Source organism: Cetorhinus maximus, chromosome 14, assembly GCF_964194155.1.
Source record: "Cetorhinus maximus chromosome 14, sCetMax3.hap1.1, whole genome shotgun sequence".
Classification (NCBI taxonomy): domain Eukaryota; kingdom Metazoa; phylum Chordata; class Chondrichthyes; order Lamniformes; family Cetorhinidae; genus Cetorhinus; species Cetorhinus maximus.
The window spans coordinates 42,468,168-42,491,339 of record NC_135892.1 but is presented as its reverse complement, the minus strand read 5'-3'; positions in this window follow the sequence as shown (position 1 = coordinate 42,491,339).

The window sequence follows — 23,172 nt, the reverse complement described above, 5'->3', positions numbered from 1 at the left end:
CATTTCTTGCTATCGTACTTATTCCATCTTGCACTAACAAAGCTACCCCACCACCGCTTTCCTTCCTGCCTGTCCTTTCGAAAAGTCACATACCCTTGAATATTTAGTTCCCAGCTTTGATCTCCTTGTAACCGTGTTTCCGTAATGGCTCTAAGTTCATATCCATTAACCTCTATTTGTGCTGTTAATTCATTTATCTTGTTCCGAATACTACGTGCATTTAAGTAAAGAGTCATTAATTTTGCATTTTTTCCCCCTTTGACCTATTTGCTGCTCTTTTTTTAAGTTTATGCACTCTGTCCCTTCCTCTCACACTCTGGGTATCATTACCTAGATAGCTGCCCTGCAATTCTGCCATATCCTTTTGCTCTGTAAGTGTACGTATCCTCTCTCCAGAACCACCCCCCCCCCGCCCCCCCACCTCTCTATTTAGTTTAAAGCCCACCCTACAGCCCCAGTTATTTGATTCACCAGGACACTGGTCCCAGCATGGTTCAAGTGAAGCCCGTCCCACTGGAACAGCTCCCTTCTACCCCATTACTAGTGCCAGTGCCCCATGAACTGAAACCCATTCCTTCCACAACAATCTTTGAGTCCCGCATTTAACTCCTTGACTTTATTTACCCTATACCACTTTGCCGTGGCTCAGGTAGTAATCCCCAGATTATTACCTTGGAGGTTCTGCTTTTTAATTTAACTCCTAACTATTAGGACAACTGAATCCCTCCCCTCCCACTCCAAGTTCCTCACCAGCCCTGATGAGATGTCCTTAACCCTGGCATTGAGTAGACAACACAGCCTTCAGGACTCACTCACGGCTGCAGAGAACAGTATCTATCCTCCTAATTATACTGTCCCCTACCACTACTCCATTCCTATTTCCACCCCCCTTGAATGACTCCCTGTACCATGGTGCCGTGGTCAGTTTGCTCATCCTCCCTGCAGTCCCCACTCTTGTCCATACAGCTTAGAAGAACCTCGTAACTGTTGGACAATTACAGGGGCTGAGGCTCCTTGAATGCTACCCCCTGGGTCCCCACACCTGCTTCACCTGCAGCCACACCCTCCTGTCCCTGATCACAGACCAAAGTTGAATTACCTAATCTGAGAGGTGTGATCGCCTCCTGGAGCAAAGTGTCCAGATAACTTTCCCCCTCCCTGGTGCGGCGCAATGTCTGCAGCTCGGACTCCAGCTCCTCAACTCAGATCTGAAGTTCCTCAAGCTGCAAACACTTACTACAGATGTGTTCACTCTGGATTACCTTAGTGTCCAGCAGGACCCACATGATGCAGCAGCAACACATCACCCATCCTGCCTTCGTTATCATATTTTATTTTATTTATTAATTGATTACCCTAGCATCCCTGCTTTTTACACTTGAAGAATTCCCCACTCTTTAAGCTTTATTGTAATTATTGTTTTACAGCATTATCGATCCTCTACTTAACAAGCTATATTTAAGAAGAAGAGAAAAAAAGCACCAGAGACCTAAACACAAACTAAAGACTTTACTTTTACTTTAAAGCCTAGAAAGGCTGTTAGCTAACCAATCGTCTCTCAATGCTAATATGCTACCCCCTACACCATGGGCTCTTATTTTGTGTAGTAACATTTGATGTGGCACCTTGTCAGATGCCTTCAGGAAATCTAAGTACAGCACATTAACAGGTTCCCTCTATTCATGTTGCTTGTTATTTCCTCAAAGAACTCTAATAAATTAGTTAAACATGATTTCCCTTCCACAAAACCATGTTAATTCTGCCTGATTTCATCGAGATTTTCTAAGTACCCTGTTATAACCTCCTCAATAGATTCTAGCATTTTCCCAATGACAGATGTTAAGCAAACTGGCTTGTAGTTTCCTGCTTTCTGTCTCTCTCAATTCTTGTAAAGAGTCACATTGGCTATTTTCCAATCTGATGTGATCTTTCCAGAATCTAGGGAGTTTTGTAAAATTAAAACCAATGCGTCTACTATTTCAGCTGCCACTTCTTTTAAGACACTAGGAAGAAGTCCATCAGGACCTGGGGACTTGTCGGCTTTTAGTTCTAGTAATTTTCTCAGTATCCTTTCCCTGGTGATTGTAATTGTTTCAAGTTCATCCTTCCCTTTCACCTCCTGATTCATACTTATTTCTGGGATGTTATTTGTATCCTCTAAAGTCAAGACAGACACAAAATACCTGTTCAATTCATCTGCCATTTCCCTATTTTCCATTATTAATTCCCCATTCTCACTCTCTAGGGGACCAACACTCACTTTACTTACTCTTTTCCTTTTTAAATACCTATAGAAACTTACTATCTGTTTTCATATTTCTAGCTAGCTTTCTCTCATGCTATAATTTATCCCATCTTATTAATCTTTTAGCCATTCATTGCTGATCTTTATATTCTGTCCAGCCCCCTGACCTGCCACTCATCATTGTGAATTTTATGCTTTTTCTTTCAATTTGATACTATCTTTAACTTCCTTCGTTAGCCACAGAAGGTGTGTCCTTCCCTTTGAATCTTTCTTTCTCATTGGAATGTATCTTTTCTGAGTATTCAGAAATATCTCCTTAAATGTCTGCCACTGCATCTCTACTGACCTATCCCTTAACCAAATTTCCCAGTTCACTTTTGTCTGAAGAAACTAAACAATTTCTTTGTTTCTGTCTTCATAGAGGAAGATACCGAAAATATTCCAAAAACACTAGGCTTGTGAAAATGCAAAACTGAAAGAAATTTGTATTAATAAAGAGGTAGTACTCGAAAAAATTAATTCGATTGAAGGTAGATAAATCCCCTGGACCTGATTGGCTACATCCCTGAGTGTTGAAGGAGGTGGCTATAGAGATAGTAGATGCATTGGTGATTATAATCCTATAGAAAGATTTCTGTCAAAGCCCCAGCAATCTCCTCCCTTGCCTCCCTCAGTACTCTGGGGTAGATCCCATCTGGCCCTGGGGACTTATCCACCTTAATATTCTTCAAGACGCCTAACACCTCTTTTTTGATCTCAACATGATCCAGGCTATCTACACAATCTTCCCTAGACAAATCGACCACTAATCCCTTCTCTTTGGTGAATACTGATGAGAAATACTCATTTAGAATCTCTCCCATTTCTTCTGGCTCCACACACAGATTCCCACCTCTGTCCCTGAGTGGGCCTACCCTTTCCCTGGCCACCCTCCTGCTTTTTACATATGTATAAAAGGCCTTGGGATTTTCCTTAATCCTGGTTGCCTATGACTTTTCATGACCCTTTTAGCCCTCCTGACTCCTTGCTTAAGTTTCTTCCTACTTTCTTTATATTCTCCACGGGCTTCATCTGTTCCCAGCCTTCTAGCCCTTATGAATGCTTCCCTTTTCTTTTTGATTAATCTCACAATATCCTTTGTTATCCAAGGTTCCTGAAACTTGCCATACTTATCCTTCATCCTAGCAGGAACATGCTGGTCCTGAATTCTTATCAACTGACGTTTGAAAGCCCCCCACATGTCAGTTGTTGATTTGCCCTCAAACATCCGCCTCCAGTCTAGGTTCCTCAGTTCCTGCCTAATATTGTTATAATTAGCCTTCCCCCAATTAAGCACCTTAACCCGAGGGCTCCTGTTATTCTTATCCACCAGTACCTTGAAACTTACTGAATTATGGTCAGGGAGTAATGTGTCCAGGGAGTGTGAGGCCAGACCATCACTCTGATGTATAAGCTGCTCAAAGCACAGGGAAGAGGCCCTGGACTGAGACACCTGCCATTATCTTCTGCAGAAAGGTTTCACATCTGAGTGACACAAACACTGCTCAACAGAGCAAGGAACCATAGGCAAGGTGACTTTCTTGGGAGTTTATTGACAATAGTGAATATTAAGTACAAGTGTCTAACACCCGTGCCCAGACTGTGGAGCTTACAGCTTCCTGATTGGGCTCAGGCACAGCTCCTTCCTGCCTGTGCTGTGTGCTGGTGCTGGTGCTACTGGGAGAGGTATACCCTGCTGCTACTATTGCTTTTTCCAACAAACTCCTCTGGACTTTTACAAGCTGCTCTGGCTTTGCTGTTGCCCAAGGGACACTAGAAGCCTCCTGCTGGTATTGTTGCCAGGGCTGCAGGGGCCTGGAGCCTGCAAGGCCTGAGGCCTGAAGCTTGAATAATTGGAGAAGAGAGAGGGGAGGTGCTGCAAGAGGCCAGGAGGCAAGGACTTTTTTTTCATTACATCTGTGGTGGGTGTCTGGACTTTTGTTTGCTGGGGGCTGTGAAGACTATGTTGCTTTGTTGGGGCAGGAAGAAGACTGCTGAAGGGACTTGGGGAGAAGGGGCGTGCGTTAGTCCATTTAACATCTTGTCCCCCATCCCCTCGCCCCGACTGTGTCCAAGTCCAGGTTGCAGGTGCTGCCTGGTGAACAGGGACGAACCTGACTTCCGTGTTCCAGGCAGTACCAGCTGCCTGGCGAAGACATCGCCCTCCACCTACAGGAAGAACAGTTAGGCCCCCACCATCCAGCTCCACTCCACCCAACGACTCCGACCCACCCCGCACCCATTACCCTTTCTCCTTCTGTGCCTCCCTGTCCTTTTTCCCTCTCTCTCTTCCCCCATTTCTGTCTTTATACACCATCAGGAGGGAGAGGCTAATCCTTCTTTTCACCCTCTCCCTCTTTCTAAATGCTGTTGCTACCACCAACAGGGCTCGGGGTGGGTGTGGCTCATCCCCCAATGGCTGCCGCTGGGTCACCGGAGGCCAGGCTCTCCGGGGCAGCTGTGGAGGTAGTGCTATCACCAATGATAGGGCCCGCCAAGAAGGCCTATGTGGGAGTGGCTGCTTCCGTGGCCCCGTCACCATTCCGCCTCTTGACCAGGGCCATGAGAGTAAAGAGTTACATTCACCCCAAGATGACTGTAGAAACCTGTGTGAAGGTTTTGGCGGGGTTGTCGGCCCCTCGGCTATTGTCGCAGCCTCATGTGTGTATGGGCAGGCGGTATTCTTCCTGAGGTCTGAGCAGGCAGTGCACCTGGCCCTGGCCAGGGGGCTCACCATGGGGGGAACCTATCTGGCGTGGATCCTTTTGAGGCCACCGTGGAGAGGCTGGCCTTATCCTGCCCTTTGTTCCCAGTGAGCTCCTCATCTCCCACCTTCACCAACTGGGGGAGGTGAGGTCCGGTGTTGTGCCGATCCCGCTCAGAAGCCATTGATATAATTCTGGAGACAACAGCTATCCTTTTCTCTATCAACTTCACGACCTATTTTTGTCTCATCCGCAAATTTCCCAATCATGCCACCCACATTCAAGTTCAAATCATTTATATATACAGCTAACAGCATGGGACCCAACACTCAGCCCTGTGGAGCACCACTGGAAACCATTTCCCATTCACAAAAACATCCGTCAATCATTACCCTTTGTTTCCTGTCACCTGAGCCAATTTTGGACCCAACTCACCACATTTCCCTGTATCCCATGGGCCTTTGCTTTTCTGACCAGTCTGCCATGTGGGACCTTGTCAAATGCCTTACTAAAACCCATGTAGATAACATCCGCTACACAACTCTCAACAATCCTCCTTGTTACTTCCTCAAAAAATTCTAATAAATTAGTCAGACACAACCTTCCCCTAACAAAACCATGCTGACTATCCCTGATCAGTCTGTTCCTTTCTAAGTGGCAGTTTATCCTGTGTCTCAGAATTGATTCTAATAATGCTCCCACCATCGAAGTCAGCCTGGCCAGCCTATAATCATTTGGTCTATCCCTTGCACCCTTGTTCATAAGTCACTGAAAGCTAACAAGCAGGTGCAATGAACCATTAGGAAGGCAAATGGTATGTTAGACTTCATTGCAAGGGAATTTGAGTACAGGAGTAAGGAAGCCTTGTTGCAGTTGTATAGAGCCTAGGTGAGACCGCACCTGGACATTGTGTGTAGTTTTGGTCTCCTTAGCTAAGGAAGGATATACTGACCTTAGAAGGATTGCAACAAAGGCTCACCAGACAATCCCGGGGTTGGCGGGATAGTCCTATGAGGAGAGATTGATGAAACTGGGCCTGCATCTCTAGAGTTTAGAAGAATGAGAGATGACCTCATTGAAGTGCACAAAATTCTTACTGAGCTCAATGGGATAGATGCAGAAAGGATGTTTCCCCTGGTTGAGGGAGTCTAGAACCAGGGGGCACAGAATAAGAGGTAGGTAATTTAGGACTGAGGTAAGGAGGGATTTCTTCACTCAGAGGGTGATGAATCTTTGGAATTCTCTACTCCAGAGGGCTAGAGAGGCTCAGTCATTGAATATGTTCAAAGCAGAGGTCATTAGATTTCTGGATACTAATGGCATCAAGAGATATAGAGATAACGTGGCAAGATAGTGTTGAGATAGAAGATCAGCCATGATCTAGTTGAATGGTGGAGCAGGCTTGAGGGGCCAAATGGCCTACTCCTGCTCCAATGTTCCTACATAAAGTGGAGATCAATGGTGTACATTTGTTTTTCAGGCTGGAGACATGTATACAGTGAGGAGGAATGAAGAGAGGAAATATAAACTAAATGGCACAATTTAAAAAGGGGGTGCAAGAAGAGAGAGACCTTGGGTTGTAGGGTGCATAAATCTTTGAAGGTGGCTGGATAAATTGAGAAGTTTGTTAAAAACATACAGGATCATGGCCTTAGAGGCAAAGAGTAAAAAAGCAAGGAAGTTATGTTAAACTTCTGTAAATCATTGATGAGGTTATGGGAAAAGAGCAGGAGAAGGGGATTGATTGGTAGTTCATTCAGAGTTGACACCAGCATGTTGGAGTAAATGGTCTTCTTCTGTGCCAAATCAGTCTACGAACTGAGCCATTTTTTAAAAATTCACATGAATTCCAAGCACATTGAAACATGTTTAATGTAACTCTTTTTCCAAATCTTTTAAACATGGTCAAAATTGTAATACTATGCTACAACTGATCCCAGTATCCTTGGGCTGTAGAGGGGCAAATCAAAATCTTTGTCAGTCATGGGTGAGAGTAGGATTGTGCTCAGCTGCCTGATCTGACAATGACCAAATTGCCTGCTGAGATTTAATGATTAGGCTCACACATAAAAGTGGCAAAATACTGCAGTCTGTAAAATCTTTACGCTTGATAAAGAACCACTTGAGAGGGTAGTTGCTGAAAAATTGTTTCCGCTGGTCTGGGCACAGTCTCAGGACAAGGGGCCGATCACTTAGGACTGAAATGGGGAGAAATTACTTGACTCAAAGTGTTGTGGATCTTTGGATCCTGCCTCTATGCTACCCTCTAAAGATTGTGCAGTGTCAGTATCTAAGTTAATGGCTACAAGTGTGAGAGCGATTGAAATTGTTACTTCATTATCGTGTCTTCCTGCTATTCTAACTCTTTCTCTTCCAGAACTGCCTGGGCAAGTTGCAGTTCTTGGATATCTGAAATGAGAAAGGTACAAGGATGGAAGTTTGGTGAGGGGAGAGTGGGAGAAAGCAGTAAGTGCATGGTTATATTATCTACAGAATCAAAGAGTGCAGAAGAGGCCCTTCGGCCCATCGAGTCTGCACCGACACGTGAGAAATACCTGACCTACTTACCTAATCCAATTTACCAGCACTTGGCCCATAGCCTTGAATGTTATGACGTGCCAAGTGCTCATCCAGGCACTTTTTAAAGGACATGAGGCAACCCGCCTCCACCACCCTCCCAGGCAGCGCATTCCAGACCGTCACCACCCTCTGGGTAAAAAAGTTTTTTCTCACATCCCCCCTAAACCTTCTGCCCCTCACCTTGAACTTGTGTCCCCTCGTGACTGACCCTTCAACTAAGGGGAACAGCTGCACCCTATCCACCCTGTCCATGCCCCTCATAATCTTGTACACCTCGATCACGTTGCCCCTCAGTCTTCTCTGCTCGAATGAAAACAACCCAAGTCTATCCAGCCTCTCTTCATAACTTAAATGTTTCATCCCAGACAACATCCTGGGGAATCTCCTCTGCACCCCCTCCAGTGCAATCACATCCTTCCTATAATGTGGTGACCAGAACTGCACACAGTACTCCAGCTGTGGCCTCACCAAGGTTCTATACAACTCCAACATGACCTCCCAACTTTTGTAATCTATGGCTCGATTGATAAAGGCAAGTGTTCCATATGCCTTTTTCACCATCCCACTAACATGCCCCTCCGCCTTCAGAAATCTATGGACACACACGCCAAGGTCCCTTTGTTCCTCAGAACTTCCTACCGTCAAGCCGTTCATTAAATGCTTCCTTGTCAAATTACTCCTTCCAAAGTGTATCACCTCACACTTTTCAGGGTTAAATTCCATCTGCCACTTATCTGCCCATTTGACTATCCTGTCTATATCTTCCTGTAGCCCAAGACACTCAACCTCACTGTTAGCCACCCGGCCAATCTTTGTGTCATCCGCAAACTTACTAATCCTACCCCCCACATAGTCATCTATGTCGTTTATATAAATGACAAATAATAGGGGACCGAGCACAGATCCCTGTGGTACGCCACTGGACACTGGCTTCCAGTCACTAAAGCATCCTTCTATCATCACCCTCTGTCTCCTACAACTAAGCCAGTTTTGAAACCACCTTATCAAATTACCCTGTATCCCATGTGCATTTGCCTCCTTTATAAGTCTCCCATGTGGGATCTTGTCAAAGGCTTTACTGAAATCCATATAAACTACATCAACTACACTACCCTCATCTACACACCTGGTCACCTCCTCAAAAAATTCAATCAAATTTGTTAGGCATGACCTCCCTCTGACAAAGCCATGCTGACTATCCCTGACCATACCTTGCCTCTCCGAGTGGAGATAGATTCTCTCCTTCAGAATTTTCTCCAATAGTTTCCCTACCACTGACGTGAGACTCACTGGCCTGTAGTTTCCTGGCTTATTTCTACCACCCTTCTTAAATAGTGGAACCACATTAGCTGTTCTCCAGTCCTCTGGCACCTCCCCCGTGGCCAGGGAGGAGTTAAAAATTTAGTTCAGAGCCTCTGCGATATTCTCCCTTGCCTCCCTCAGCAGTCTGGGACACAAATCATCCGGACCTGGAGATTTGTCCACTTTTAAGCCTGCCAACACCTCCAATACCTTGTCACTCCCTATATCAATTTGCTCAAGAACCTCGCAGTCTCTCTCCCCGAGTTCCATACCTTCATCCTCATTCTCTTGGGTGAAGACGGATGTGAAGTATTTGTTCAACACTCTAGTGATGTCCTCTGGCTCCACCCATAGATTGCCCCCTTGGTCCCTAATGGGCCCTACTCTTTCCCTGGTTAACCTCTTCCCATTGATATACTTATAGAATATCTTGGCTTTTTCCCTACTTTTACGAGCCAGAGCTTTCTCATATCCCCTCTTTGCTCTCCTAATTGCTTCCTTAAGCTCCACCCTGCACTTTCTGTATTCCACTAATGCCTCCACTGATTTGCTTCCCTTGTACCTGCTAAAAACCTCTTTTCTTTTTCATCATATCCTGAATATCTCTGGTCATCCATGGTTCTCTGGGCTTGTTACTCCTTCCTATCACCCTGGAGGAAACATGTTGAGCCTGTACCCTCCACATTTCTTTTTTGAATGCTCCCCACTGCTCTTCTGTAGATTTCCCCACAAATAACTGTTCCCAGTCTACCTTGGCCAGATCCTGCCTTATTTTACTAAAATCCGCTCTCCCCCAATCCAATACATTGTTTTGCAACTTGTCTATTTCTTTGTCCATAACAAGCTTGGGAATCAGAAGAGATTGTGGGATGAGGGGAAACTCTTTCGAGTTACCAACAGTCACAGATTGCAACTTCTTTCAAGTACAATCACAGTTCTTGGTTTTCCGGGGGTGGGACATGAACCCACAACCCTCTGATTCAAAGGCGAGGGTGCGATGGACTGAGCCACAGCTGACACCTCAGTGGGATGAGGGGAAACTCTTTCGAGTTATCAACAGTCACAGATTGCAACTCTTTCGAGTACAATCACAGTTCTTGGTTTTCCGGGAGTGGGACGTGAACCCACAACCCTCTGATTTAAAGGCGAGGGTGCTATGAACTGAGCAGTGGAATGTGGGAAATAGCATTCTCAACGAGCATATCATCACCTTCAATGGTTTCAGCCCCACCACTGGCTATGACCTCAGCCATGGCTGCTGCAATTATCATCAGGGTAAGGACATGCAGCCGTGTTTGTACCCATTGGTTATGTGCTGTTGCCTGTGGTTGTATCCTGGTTGTCCTGCAAGATAAAGGAAAATGTGTCATATGTCCCTGAGTGTGGTGTAATATGTTTGGGTGATGTGGCTGTTACGGTGGAATAGTTGGCAGTGTGTGCAAGCTGTGAGATGTGGGTGTGACGTTTGCAGCAGTGCTGAGTGTGTGAGGGTGTCCAGCGCAGTGTCATTGAACAGTGGAGTACACTTTCTTCCATGTTGTGCCATATTTCACTGTTTTTCTCTCACTTTCGCTCCAGCCAGAATGCACCACCCCTTTAAGAGATGCAGGCCAGCTTTAGTTAGTTTGTGGCACAAACTTGGAGCTGCTGCTGAGGCATGCAGCCTCATTTAATGCCAGCTGTGCTCCCTAAATCAGGAGCAACGGGCTCAAGTTAATTAAACATTGTAATACTTGTGCCAGTTTTGAGTTCCTGACCAATTTCAGGATCTATGTTCCTTAGTTTCTAGCATGTCTTCTCATCTCAGCAGCCAATGAGATTTTGTTCTTCTGTGGCAATATCTACGAGGCAAGCTTCTAATCCTCACCTTTCTTCTTTGATTTTAAACAGCGGTTCATAATTATCCTTTCAAACATATGTGTAACCTTGTAAGTAACCTTGAGGTAAATTTGTTAGCTCATTTCACAGCGCAGCTTTGGGAGTCACAGATTACCCAAAATAAGTAGCCGAGAATTCATAAGTGATTTTAAGGTAGTTTATTAAGTAGCAATAGTTCAGATATGATGCATAATCTAACAGGTGAGAACGGTTTACTGGTCCTGAAATGGAATAATGGATGGGGGAAGCAAGAGGATGCTGATCTCCATGGCTGATGTGGTAGTCTCCTCAGAATGGTTTACTGGCCCCAGATAAGACAAACAAATGGATGAAGCTGATTTTGATGGCTGGAAGTGACAGTTTCTTATCTGTTTGCTAGTAGCTGTCATCTTCTTTATTTATTTTTTGCCTTCTTGAGTTCATTCTGAGAGTCACCAAGAACAACGGGGTCAAAAAGCACGGAGTGAGAGAGAGGGACTTCACTCGGAGAGTTGGCAGGAACAGCAGGGTCAAAAAGCGCGGAGTGAGAGAGAGGGACTTCACTCGGAGAGTTGGCAGGAACAGCAGGGTCAAAAAGCGTGGGGAGAGAGAGAGGGAGAAGAGACTTTAATCCAAGTGTTGGTGAGAATAGTGAAACATGGACAGAGAGAGAGAGGAGAGTGGGAATTCACTCAGAGTCGGCAAGAATGATGGGAGCTAAAAGCACAGAGAGAGAAAGAGGGAGTGGGACTTTACTCCGAAGGTCGGCCAGGACAGTTTGGACTAAAAGCATGGAGAGACAGAGAGAGATCAGGACTTCATTCCAAGAGTCGGCGAGAACTGAGGGGTCTAAAAGCATGGAGAGAAAGAGAGGGAGTGGGACTCCGAGCATCAGCGAGAACAGTTTGGACTAAAAGCACGGAGAGGGAGAAAGAGAGTGGGACTTCACTCAGAGTCAGTGAGAACAGTGGGGTCTGAAAGCACGGAGAGAGAGACGGAGGGAGAGAGAGTGGGTTGTCACTCCAAGAGTCGGCCTGAAGAGTGGGGTCAAAAAGCATGGAGAGAGAGAAAGAGAGAGATGGACTTCACTCCGAGAGTCGGCGACAACAGGTGGAGATAAAAGCACGTGAACGAGAGAACAATAGCGCAACTTCACTCAGAGAGTTGGCGAGAACAACGGGTTCTAAAAGCACGGAAAGAGAGAAAAAGAGAGCGGGACTTCACTCCGAGAGTCAGCAAGAACAGCGGGAGCTAAAAGCACGGAGAGAGAGAGAGGGAGAGAGGGGCTTCACTCCTGAGAGTTGGCAAGAACAGCAGGGTCTAAAAGCAAGGAGAGAGAGAGAGGGAGAGCGGGACTTCACTCCGTGTGTCGGTGAGGGCAACGGGGTCTAAAAGCAAGGAGAGAGAGAGTGCGGGACCTCATTCCAAGAGTCGGCAAGAACAGAGGGGTCTAAAAGCAGGGAGAGAGAGAGAGAGCGGGATTTCACTCCGAGAATCAGCGAGAACAGTGGGAGCTAAAAGCACGGAGAGGCAGAGAGAGAGAGATAGACAGCGTGACTTCGCTCTGAGAGTTGGTGAGAGCAGTGGAGAGAGAGAGAGAGAGCCCGTCTTCTCTCGGGGTACGAGAGTCAGCGGGACTTCACTCCGAGAGTTGGTGAGAATAGCGGGAGAGCAAATAGCACAGAGAGAGAAAGAGAAAGAGAGCAGATCTTTACTCCAATAGTCGGTGAAAACAGCGGGATGTAAAAGCACAGAGAGGGAAAGGGAGAGAGAGAGAATGGGACTTCACTCCGAAGTTGGCGAGAACAGCAGGAGCTAAAATCACGGAGAGAGAGAGAGAGGCTCTTCACTACGAGAGTCAGCGAGAAAGAGAGAGCGAGACTTCACTCTGAGAGTCAGCGAGAACAATGGGAGCTAAAATCAGAGGAGACAGAGAGAGAGAGCAGGAATTCACTCCGAGAGTCGGTGATAACAGCAGGAGCTAAAAGCATGGAGAGGGAGAGCGGGACTTCACTCGACGAGCCGGTGAGAACAGCGGGATGTAAAGCACGGAGAAGTAAAGGGAGAGAGAGAGAGAATGAGACTTCACTCCGAAGTTGGCGAGAACAGAGGGAGCTAAGAGCACAGAGAGAGAGAGAGAGAGAGCGTGATGTCTCTCCAAGAGTCGGCGTGAACAGCATGAGTTAAAAGCACGGAGAGAGAGAGAGTGGGACTTCATTCTGAAAGTCGGCGAGGACAGTGGGGTCTAAATGCACAGAGAGAGAGAGAACGGGACTGCATTCCAAGAGTCGGTGAGAACAGCAGGATCTTTCCAGGAGGCGGCAAGACCAGAGGGATCTTTCTGGAAGTTGGCAAGCTCAGGTGGTTCCATTCTGTAATCAATTTCCTGTCAGAACCCGCATTCTAAAGAAAAATCAAGTGTGACATGACAGGTAAAATGATAGGAGATTGGCCGGTGAGTATCCATTGGCTTTGCTTGCTTATCATTCAAAACTGGTAATTTATATGTAATTGTAAGGTATTATTAGTATCAGTAAGGTTTACAAATAATAAGCTTACCTTGAGTGGTCGGAATTAGTAATCAAAAATTAAGAAAAATAATTAATTAATTAACACATAAAGATAGCAGGGGAGGTGACGTGTGGCAGCTGCAGAATGTGGGAACTCATGCATACCAGTGTTATCCTGGGCAAACACGTCTACATTAATTGTCTGCGGCTTGAGGAGCTTTGGCTCAGAGTCATTGAGCTGGAGGCCGAGCTACAGAGAATGCAATGCATCAGGGAGGGGGAAAGTTACCTGGACACTTTATTCCAGGATGCGGTCACACCTCTTTGGATGGGGTCTTCTGATTTGGTTAGGGACAGGAGGGTGTGACTATGAGTGAGGCAGGTAAGGGGATAAAGAAAGTAGAAATGGAAGAGCCTCAATCCTTGCAATTGTTCAACAGGTTGGTTCAAGGTCCTTGCAGCCTGTATGGATGACAGTGGAGGGTGCATGATGCATGATCAAAGTGACCATGACACCATGGTACAGGAAGCCATTCAAGTGGGGGGATTTAATAGGAAGGTAGTGGTAGTTGGGGATAGTGTAGCCAGAAGTATAGACACAGTTCTTTGCAGCTGAGAGCATGAGTTCAGACAGCTGTGTTGCCTGCCCAGTGCCAGGGTTTGGGACATCTGCCAATGGCTGGAGAGTCTAAAATTTAGAACCAGACCTTTCAGGAGTGAAAGTAGGAAACACTTCTACATGCAGAGGGTGATAGAAGTCTGGAATTCTCTTCCACAAATGCCAATTAATAGTAGATCAATTGTTAAGTTTAAAACTGATTTTGATAAATTAATTGTTAACCAAAGGTATTAAGGGATATGGGGCAAAGGCAGGTATATGGATTTAGGTCACAGATCAACCATGATCTCACTAAATGGTGGAGCAGGCTTGTGGGGCTAAATTGCCTGCTCCTATTACTATGTTTGTATGTTCCTATTGCATCAAACATGCTTTGAAAGTCCATGCACATGACATTAACTGTGCACCCTCTCAACTATCTCCATTACTTCATCAAATAACTCGATCAAGTCAGTGAATCATTTATCTTTAACAAATCTGTACCAGCTGTCATTTATTAAACCAACTTTTTTCCTAGTGAAAATTAATTTTTGTTTGGATTATTGTCTCTAAAAGTTTCTTCATTACCGACATTAAATTTATTGGCCTGTGGATTGCTAGTTTTACCCTTATCCCCTGTTGAATGTTTGGAACCATTCAGTCCTCTGGCACTGCTTCCATATCTAAGGAGGGTTGGAACTGTGGTTGAAGCACAACTATTTCCATCCTCATTCCCCTCAGCAACCTGGGAAGCATTCCATTCAAACCAAGTAATGTTTCTACTTTGAGAACTGCCACCTTCTTTATCTCTTTCTATCCTATCCAATTTCTCTATTACCCCCTCCACTGTGATAATGGCAGCATCTTCTTTAGTGAAGACAGATGCAAAGTGCTCATTTAGTACCTCAGTCATGCAATCTACCTCCATAAGAAGATTTCCTTTTCCCCCAATTGGTCCCATCCTTCCTTTGACTATCTTTTACTATTTATAAAAGAGTTTTCAGTTCCCCTCAATGTTAATTTATTTTATCACCGAGAAATATTCACTGTTTTCCTCACATAACCTCTGCACTGAACAGTCTCTCATCTTCCGTGATTTCAACCTCCATCTCCACTCATTATGTTCTCTCATCTCAGAGTTCACTGTCCTCTTATCCTCCCTAAGTCTCTCTCTCTCTCCCTCCATGTAAACTCCCCAACCCATATTTATGGTCACGCCCTTGACCTTGCCTTCTCACGTGGTCTTGCTCGTCCCTTTGTATCAATTACAGACAAGGCTATTACTGATCACTTCCCTGTGTTGCCCACCACCCATGTCCTCCTTCCACACCCAAACCCTAACTCCTTCTGTATCTGTCCCTGGAAAATACCATCCCCTAATTCACTTACAGCTCTTACTTTCGAAATCCGAACTGTCAGGCCCTAACTCTTTGTTTACCACAACATTTCTGTAGCTACTGAGTTGCTCAACCACCTGAGTTGTTTCACCTCCACCTTTGATGTCATTCCTACTGGTGCAACCCTCACAGCCTTAAGTCCGAGGATAACAGGCTTACCCGTCCACCACCAGATCTGGCTGGACCACTTAAAACACTATTGTGTCCAACTCTTACCTGCTAAAGCTGCTCACTATTCCAGGATCATCCTGGAATGCAAAGAAAACACCCGGCTACTTTTCTTTACTGCTAATCATCTTCTTAAAGTCCTCTTCCCTGTCCCCTCCACCCCCACCTTCAACACGAAGGGAGAGATTTTATGGAGCCCACAAGAGCAGGAAATGTGGTTTGCCAGGTGACTTAATTAGGCGGGATGCAAAATTTTGATTTCTCAATGGTGGATTGAGATGCAAAGATAAAGTCAGTGGCGTATTTGCGGCATGTCGAGTATTATGCTGGGTTCATACTTGTAATACCATGAGTACTTATTACCATAAAACTTTAAAAAACTATATCCTACCTTCAAGTTAAAGTCAGCGGCGCACAAGAATCTCGTGGCACCCAGTTCACTAAAGGTGACATGCACCAGTCGGCTTTGGGCAGTTATGTGGATAAGGTCAGCAGTTTTCCTTATTGAATTCTACAGCACAAGAGAGGGGAGCAGAAGAATGGCAGCTTGCATGGAGGCTCAGGACTGGCAAGGGTGAGTCAGTGGTGAGGATGGTTGTGGAGTGGGTTTGGGGGCATAGACGAATGGAAGGAGGATCCAGGGGAGGACAGAAGGTGGGGTCAGGTGCATGGATGGAGTCCTGGGTGTGATGGGGGCTGGTAGCAGGGACAGAGCATCAAGGTAAGAAAATGAGGGGCCTAAGGGTGGTGTCAGTACTGTCCAAATGTGGGTACATCACAGGGTGTTGGCTGGCAGAGTCCTTACAGGGCTTTGAGTTCACTTACAACATTTCAATTATCCCTGCTGAGAGTGATCTCCGACAATGTTGTTTCCAATGCAATGACAGCTGAGCGTACAAGTTCAGCCCCACAGAGTGGTGAGTACAATACTGGACACTAATATGAACATTCAATTAGAGTGAACAAAAATACACAGCATTGTTTCTTCCACATGAAAGGAAATGTCCCTAACTACCCTGTAATCACCAAACATGAGGCATGTCAGTACATTTAGCTCTCTGACTAAGCTAGTCTCAATAAACAACCATGATACACACATGAGTAAAGTGAAACCAATGCAATATGAAATATTCACAAGTGAAATTTTATTTTGAAGACTTCCGTTCCACCTTTGTGCTCTCAAGTCTTATGTTAATGGCGATGGAGTTGGGCAGGAAAATTGTGGCTGTGATGCAGAGCCTCCCTGTTTTATAGCCCACCCGTACCTATTGCATTGTCAGAGGTTTCACCACTGAAAAGCTTCCCCCGCTGCTGAATCGTTCGTGTTTTGCATGCATGCTGTTGGCACTTAGAATTTTAATTGTAATCACAAGGGAAATGGGAAAAAGGGAGAGAGCGTATGTGGTTCACAGTCCTGTTTATGAGGTCAGGAACAGCACGCTGTTGACAAAATCCTGGCCTTAAGTGTGGGGAGCTCATAGACTTCTTTGTCACTAAGATCAAGACAATGCAATCAGCTGCCTCTGCCACATGTCTTCCTTCCACTAGCCCACTTGGCCAAACTTCCTATAATACTAGCCCCTGCGTTAGCCCTGAATGCGTATCTTTCTCTACCTTCTTTCCTATCTCCCCTCATGCCCTCTGAGCCCATTTTGTCCACGAGACCCACCTCCTATTCCTCGATCCTATTTTTACTAAACTGCTGATCATCTAACTTTCCCCCCTCCATCCCCATGTTAGCCGATATTGTAAATGGTTCCCTCTCACCAGGTGGTGTGCCTCTCTCCTTTAAACCTGCCGTCATCAACCCCCACTCAAAAAACTAGCCCTTGACCCCACTGCCCTTGCAAATTACCGCCTCAGCTCCAGCTTCCCTTTCCTTCACAAACGTGTTGTCGCCCCCTAAATTCATTCCCATATTTCCCAAAGCTCCATATTTGAATCCCTCCAATCAGGTTTCAATCCCTACCACAGTACTGAAACACTTATTATCAAAGTCATAATTGATATCCTATGTGACTTCTTCCTTTTATTTTTCTTTATTCTTTCATGGGATGTGGGCGTCACTGGCGAGGCCAGCATTTGTTATTCTTCCCTAATTGCCCTTGAACTGAATGTCTTGCTAGGCCATTTCAGAGGGCAGTTCAGAGTCAACCACATTTCTGTGGCTCTGGAGTCACATGTGGGCCAGACCAGGTAAGGATGGCAGGTTAAAAACAAAAAGCTAAAAGCTACTGCGGATGCTGGAAATCCAAAACAAAACAAAAACAGAATTACCTGGAAAAACTCAGCAAGTCTGGCAGCATCAGCGGAGAAGAAATCAGTCAACGTTTCGAGCCTTCATGGCCCTTCGGCAGAACTGCAGCATAGTTGAAACTATGCTGCAGTTCTGCCGAAGGGCCATGAAGGCTCGAAACGTTGACTGATTTCTTCTCCGCTGATGCTGCCAGACTTGCTGAGTTTTTTCAAGGATGGCAGGTTTCCTTCCTGAAGGGCATTAGTGAACCTGATGGGTTTTTATGACAATTGATGATAGTTTCACAGTCACCATTAATGAGACTAGTTTTATATTCCAGATTTATTAACCAAATCCAAATTCTACCAGCTGGCATTTGAACCCATAACCCCAGAGCATTAGCTGGGTCTCTGGATTATTTGTCCAGCAACGTTTTCACTATGCCACCATCTCCCCCGTGACTGTGACAAAGAGAAACTTTCCCTCCTGATCTTCCTTGATTTGTGCACAGCCTATGACGTGATTGACCACACTATTCTCCTTCACTCCCTGTCCACTGTGGTACAGCTGGGTGGGTCTTCTCTCACCTGGTTCTAATTGTAGCCACTTACAATGGCTTCTTTTCCTGCTGCTGCAGCTTTACCTCTGAAGTCTCCAGGGATCTATTTATGACCCCTTCCTATTTTTTATCTACATGCCGCCCTTTGATGACATCATCTGAAAGCACAGCGTTATTTTTCATGTGCACTGATAACACCAGCTCGATCTCACCGTCACCTCTCTCATCTCTTCCACTGTGGCTAAATTATCATCCAACATCTAGTATTTGATGAGCAGAAATTTCCTCCAGTTAAATATTGGGAAAATTAAAGCCATTGTTTTTGGTCCCCACTCCAAACTTGTTCCCTAACTATCAACTTAGCCCCTCTCCTAGGCAAGAGCCTGAGATTAAGCCGGTCTGTTCACAGTCTTGGTGTCACATACGAATGCAAACTGAGCTTCCAACCTCATATTCATGCCATCACTAAGACTGCCTATTTCCACCTCTATAATATCACCTGACTTCACCCTGTTTCAGCTCTCCTACTGCTGAAGCCCTCATTCGTGCCTTTGTTACCCCGAGAATAGACTATTCCATTGCACCCCTGACTCACATTCTGTAAATTTGAGGTCATCCAAATTGTAAGTCATTTTGAAATGTTGTGTATTCCTGTCATGCTGTAAGGCTTTCCTTTGTTTAGTTGTGAGCTGGACCAAAGTCCTGAGCTCAGAACCCAGTGGTAGGAACATGGAGTGCAGAGGACATCAGACAAGATTGTGACTGAAGATATCAATGCAGAGGCTTATATAGAACTTATTTCAAAAATAAAGACTGGACAAGAATATATACACACACATGTCAGGGCATGCTACTGGAGCGGTGGCTAACCACCAGGCACCCTGATTACAGAAACAGACCTAGACAATGGCCTCTCGGGTGTGTGTGAATGGCTTTCTTCCTGCCTTACTAAGATACAGGAATCACATCCATTACTGGCAGGTACCTGGAGACACCCTCTGCTGAGAGCAGGAAATGACCATGCGCAGGCTGTCTTTGCATTACCAGGGTGGGAATGATAACCCAACCAGACGTTTCCATTTTTAAGACATTATCTTATATGCCGAGAGACCAGGGTCAGAAAGGGGTATAAAGCCACAGCTCTCAACGACATTGGGGCTGCAGCCAGGAAGTGTGACTTGGTCAGTCACGGCAAGAAAGAATTCATTCAGCAGACTGATCACCCTGGGGGAGAGCCCCTGCACGCAGGTCTTACTAAGCAACTGGTGTTGTAAGTATTTACTATTGCATAGTGGGTTAATAAAGGCTTTCCACATTTAGTGGAAATTGTACCCATAGTTTGTTTTGTATCATTGATGCCAAAGTATGGGGTGAGGACATTAGAGGGTAGTGAGGACCCCTCAGGTATTTCTACCAGGTAATTAACATGTTAAAAAATTAGCTTTGCTGTTGTCTTCTGATAGATTGAAAAAATAAGCAATTTGTTAGTTTCCCTTGGTAACTGATAGAAAATCTCATAAGTATTATATTGTTTTTGATCCCTTTTGATCTTAAACAGGGGGAGATAAGATGGAGACAGAGTCAACCAATAGTTTTTTGTAGTAGGTTGCTGCAAAGATGGTCAGATTTTTAAAAGAGAAAGTTGTGAAGGCTTTCGTCAAGACTTAGTTCAGAAATACTAGAGGAATAGTTAAAATTAATCTATCTTATGTGAGGGTTTGTGGTACATTCTTTATTAGCTGTTCTATTTGATCTACGTGGATCATAACTTACTTTTGATAAGTTAACTTCATGCGAATTAAAGCAGCTTATCAGTTCCTTTCATGCCTCATCGCACGAAATATTTGCTCAGTGTTCCTTCTGAAAGATTGAAGAAGCTTTTGTGCACAGGGTTGAACATCCATGCCAGATCACAAGAATATGCTAATATTATGTCCCTGGGTTATACTATCAGGGCAGTAACTACAAATTCCCATAAAAATTAGATGTTCAAGCTGCTTATGGGAACAACTGACATCATTGAATCAGAGAGGTATTTATGGCAGGCCTGATTTTGTAAGGCATACCGATCTAAAAATAGGTATAACTGAAAATGGAAAAGGCATCAATGCAGAGCCTTCTTTGTCTGTACAGTTCAAGAGTTCACTTCACCAGCTGAGCTGGGAAGTATCAGTTGATGTTTTATTGAAGTCAATATATTTTCAACATAAAAATGAAAATTTCAAAGGCCACTCTCAACTGTCCTTTCCTTTTAATTTCTAAGTAGATACTGTTCCAGTGGTGCAGTTCAATTGTGTCTCCAATTTAATTTAAATAGCAGGATTTGAAGTCCATACCCAAGACTTCCGAGTGTGGAATAACCAAGCTCTATCTTCCTGTTATCTATTACACATAATTACGAAGCAATTACAGCACAGAAACAGGCTATCCGCCCATCTGGTTTATGCCTGGTGTTTATGCTCTACCTGAACTTTCTCCCAACCTATTTCATCTCACCGCATTGGCTTATCCTTCCATTCCTTTCTTTCTCATGTGTTTATCTAGCTTTCTTTTAATAACATCTAAGCTATTCACCTCAATTGCTCTTTCTAACCCAGAAGTTCCTAGACTATGGGTTATACGAACTAGGGGCAGGACTAGGGCACTCAGCCCATCAAGCCTGCTCCGCCATTCAATAAGATCATAGCTGATCTGATTGTAACCTCCCGCCTACCCCGATAACCTTTCACCCCTTGTTAATCAAGAATCTATCTGGCCTTGCCTTAAAAATAACCAAAGACCCTGTTTCCACTGCCTTTTGAAGAAGAGTTCCAAAGACTTATGACCCTCTGAGAGAAATCCTGTCTTAAATAAGCGACCCCTTATTTTTAAGCCCTGACCCCTAGTTCTAGATTCTCCCACAAGAGGAAACATCCTCTCCACATCCATCCTGTCAAGACCCCTCAGGATCTTAAAGGTTTCGATCAAGTCACCCCTCACTCTTCTAAACTCCAGTGGAAAAAAGCCTAGCCTGTCCAACCTTTCCTCATAAGACAACCCACCCATTCCTGATATTAGTCTAGAAAACCTTCTATGAACTGCTTCTAACACATTTACATCTTTCTTTAAATAAGGAGACCCAATTCTGGGTGGCAGGACGTAATGAGTGGTGTGCCACAGGGATCTGTGCTGAGGCCTCAACTTTTAAAAAATTTATATAAATGGCTTGGTTGAAAAGACAGACGATATGGTTACTAATTTTGCTGGCGACACAAAGATAGGCAGGAAAGTAAGTTGTGAAGAGGATGTAAGGAGGTTTCAAAGTGACATAGATTAAGTGAGTGGGCAAAGACTTGGCAAATGGGATATAATGTGCGCAAATGTGAAATTGTCCATTTGGCAGGAAGAATAGAAAAAAAGCATATTATCTAAATGGTGAGAGATTGCAGAGCTCTGAGCCTCAGATGGATCTGGGTGTCCTAGTGCATGAATCACAAAAGGTTAGTATGCAGGTACAGCAGGTAATTAGGAAAGCTAATAGAATGTTATCGTTTATTGTGAGGGGAATTGAATACCAAAATAGGGGGGTTATGCTTCAGTTGTACAGGACACTGGTGAGACCACATCTGGAGTACTGTGTACAGTATTAGTCACGACCCCAGTTGGGTTTGCAGAAACAACGAATGAGGTCGCAAGCTCCACCTCCTTTGAGACTGTACTCCACACTGGCACCGAGGCCCAGGCAGCATCCAGCCCTGCTCTTGCCTGCTCATCTGTCAGCTTCTCTCTCCGGGCCATGGGTTCCTGCCCGTGGTCACTTCACTGAGTCTTGAAACCCAGATGAGACCATAAACCTGGTAGCGATGCCTTCACTGCTGAACTGTGGCCTCTGAGCCCAACCTCATCACCCTTGCACTATGGAAGGGCCTGGGCTCCAAAACATCAGCCACCTCACAGCCTCAACCTGTGCTTCTGCTGCTTTCTGGCCAAGGTCCATAAGCTAGAGCAGCAAAGGTAAAGTAATGGACTGCTGAAAAAATAAAATTAATTTTTACAAAGTATTTTAAAAACACAGGCTTTCATATTTATATGATGAACATTATGTTGATCTATTATACACAATCTTTAATAATTATATTCTGAATGGTATATTGTTTTGCTTTTGTTGGTATCTGGGTTTGTGTTCATTTTTAAGTGTTAAAATGGGGTCATGTTGGAATATAGTTTGGGAAGTGCTGTTCTGATCACTCTGAATAAAGATATGACATGATAGCAAGCACACTAATAAATGGGAAGAAGGAAATAATGACTTTGAAATAATAGTTATGAAGTAATGGTTTGGACTTTGTGTGAGGGAGGGCTTTCATAGGCCTGCGAATAAGATTGGAGGAGTTCGGACTGTTCTCCTTGGAGAAGAGAAGATTGAGAGGAGATCTGATGGCAGTATTCAAAATCGTGAGGGATCTGGACAAATTAGTTAGGGAGAAACTGTTCCCATTGGTGGTAGGATTGAGAACCAGAGGACACAGATTTAAGGCAATTGACAAAGGAAGCAATGGCAACATAAGGCAAAACTTTTTCACACAGTAAGTGGGTAGGATCTGGAATGCACTGCCTGAGAATGTGTTGGAGGCAGGGTCAATTGAGGCTTTCAAAATTGAAATTGGATCATTATCTGAAAAGGCAAAATTTGCTGGGCTACGGGAAAAGACAGGGGAGTGGTATAAGGCGAATTGCTCCTTCAGAGGGCCAGAATATACATGATAGGCCAAATGGCCTCCTGTGCCGTTACCATTCTATGATCCTATAATTCTATGGGCTGCAGTTGGCTGAGCATTTCTGTCAACAACGCAAGTGAGAACACAGATTTCTAATAGCCCAGCAGCACCACCAGCAGGTGACTAATGTTACTGTAACAAAAACAAAAATTGCTGGAAAAACTCAGCAGGTCTGACAGCATCTGTGGAGAAAAAGACAGAGTTAACATTTCAAGTCCG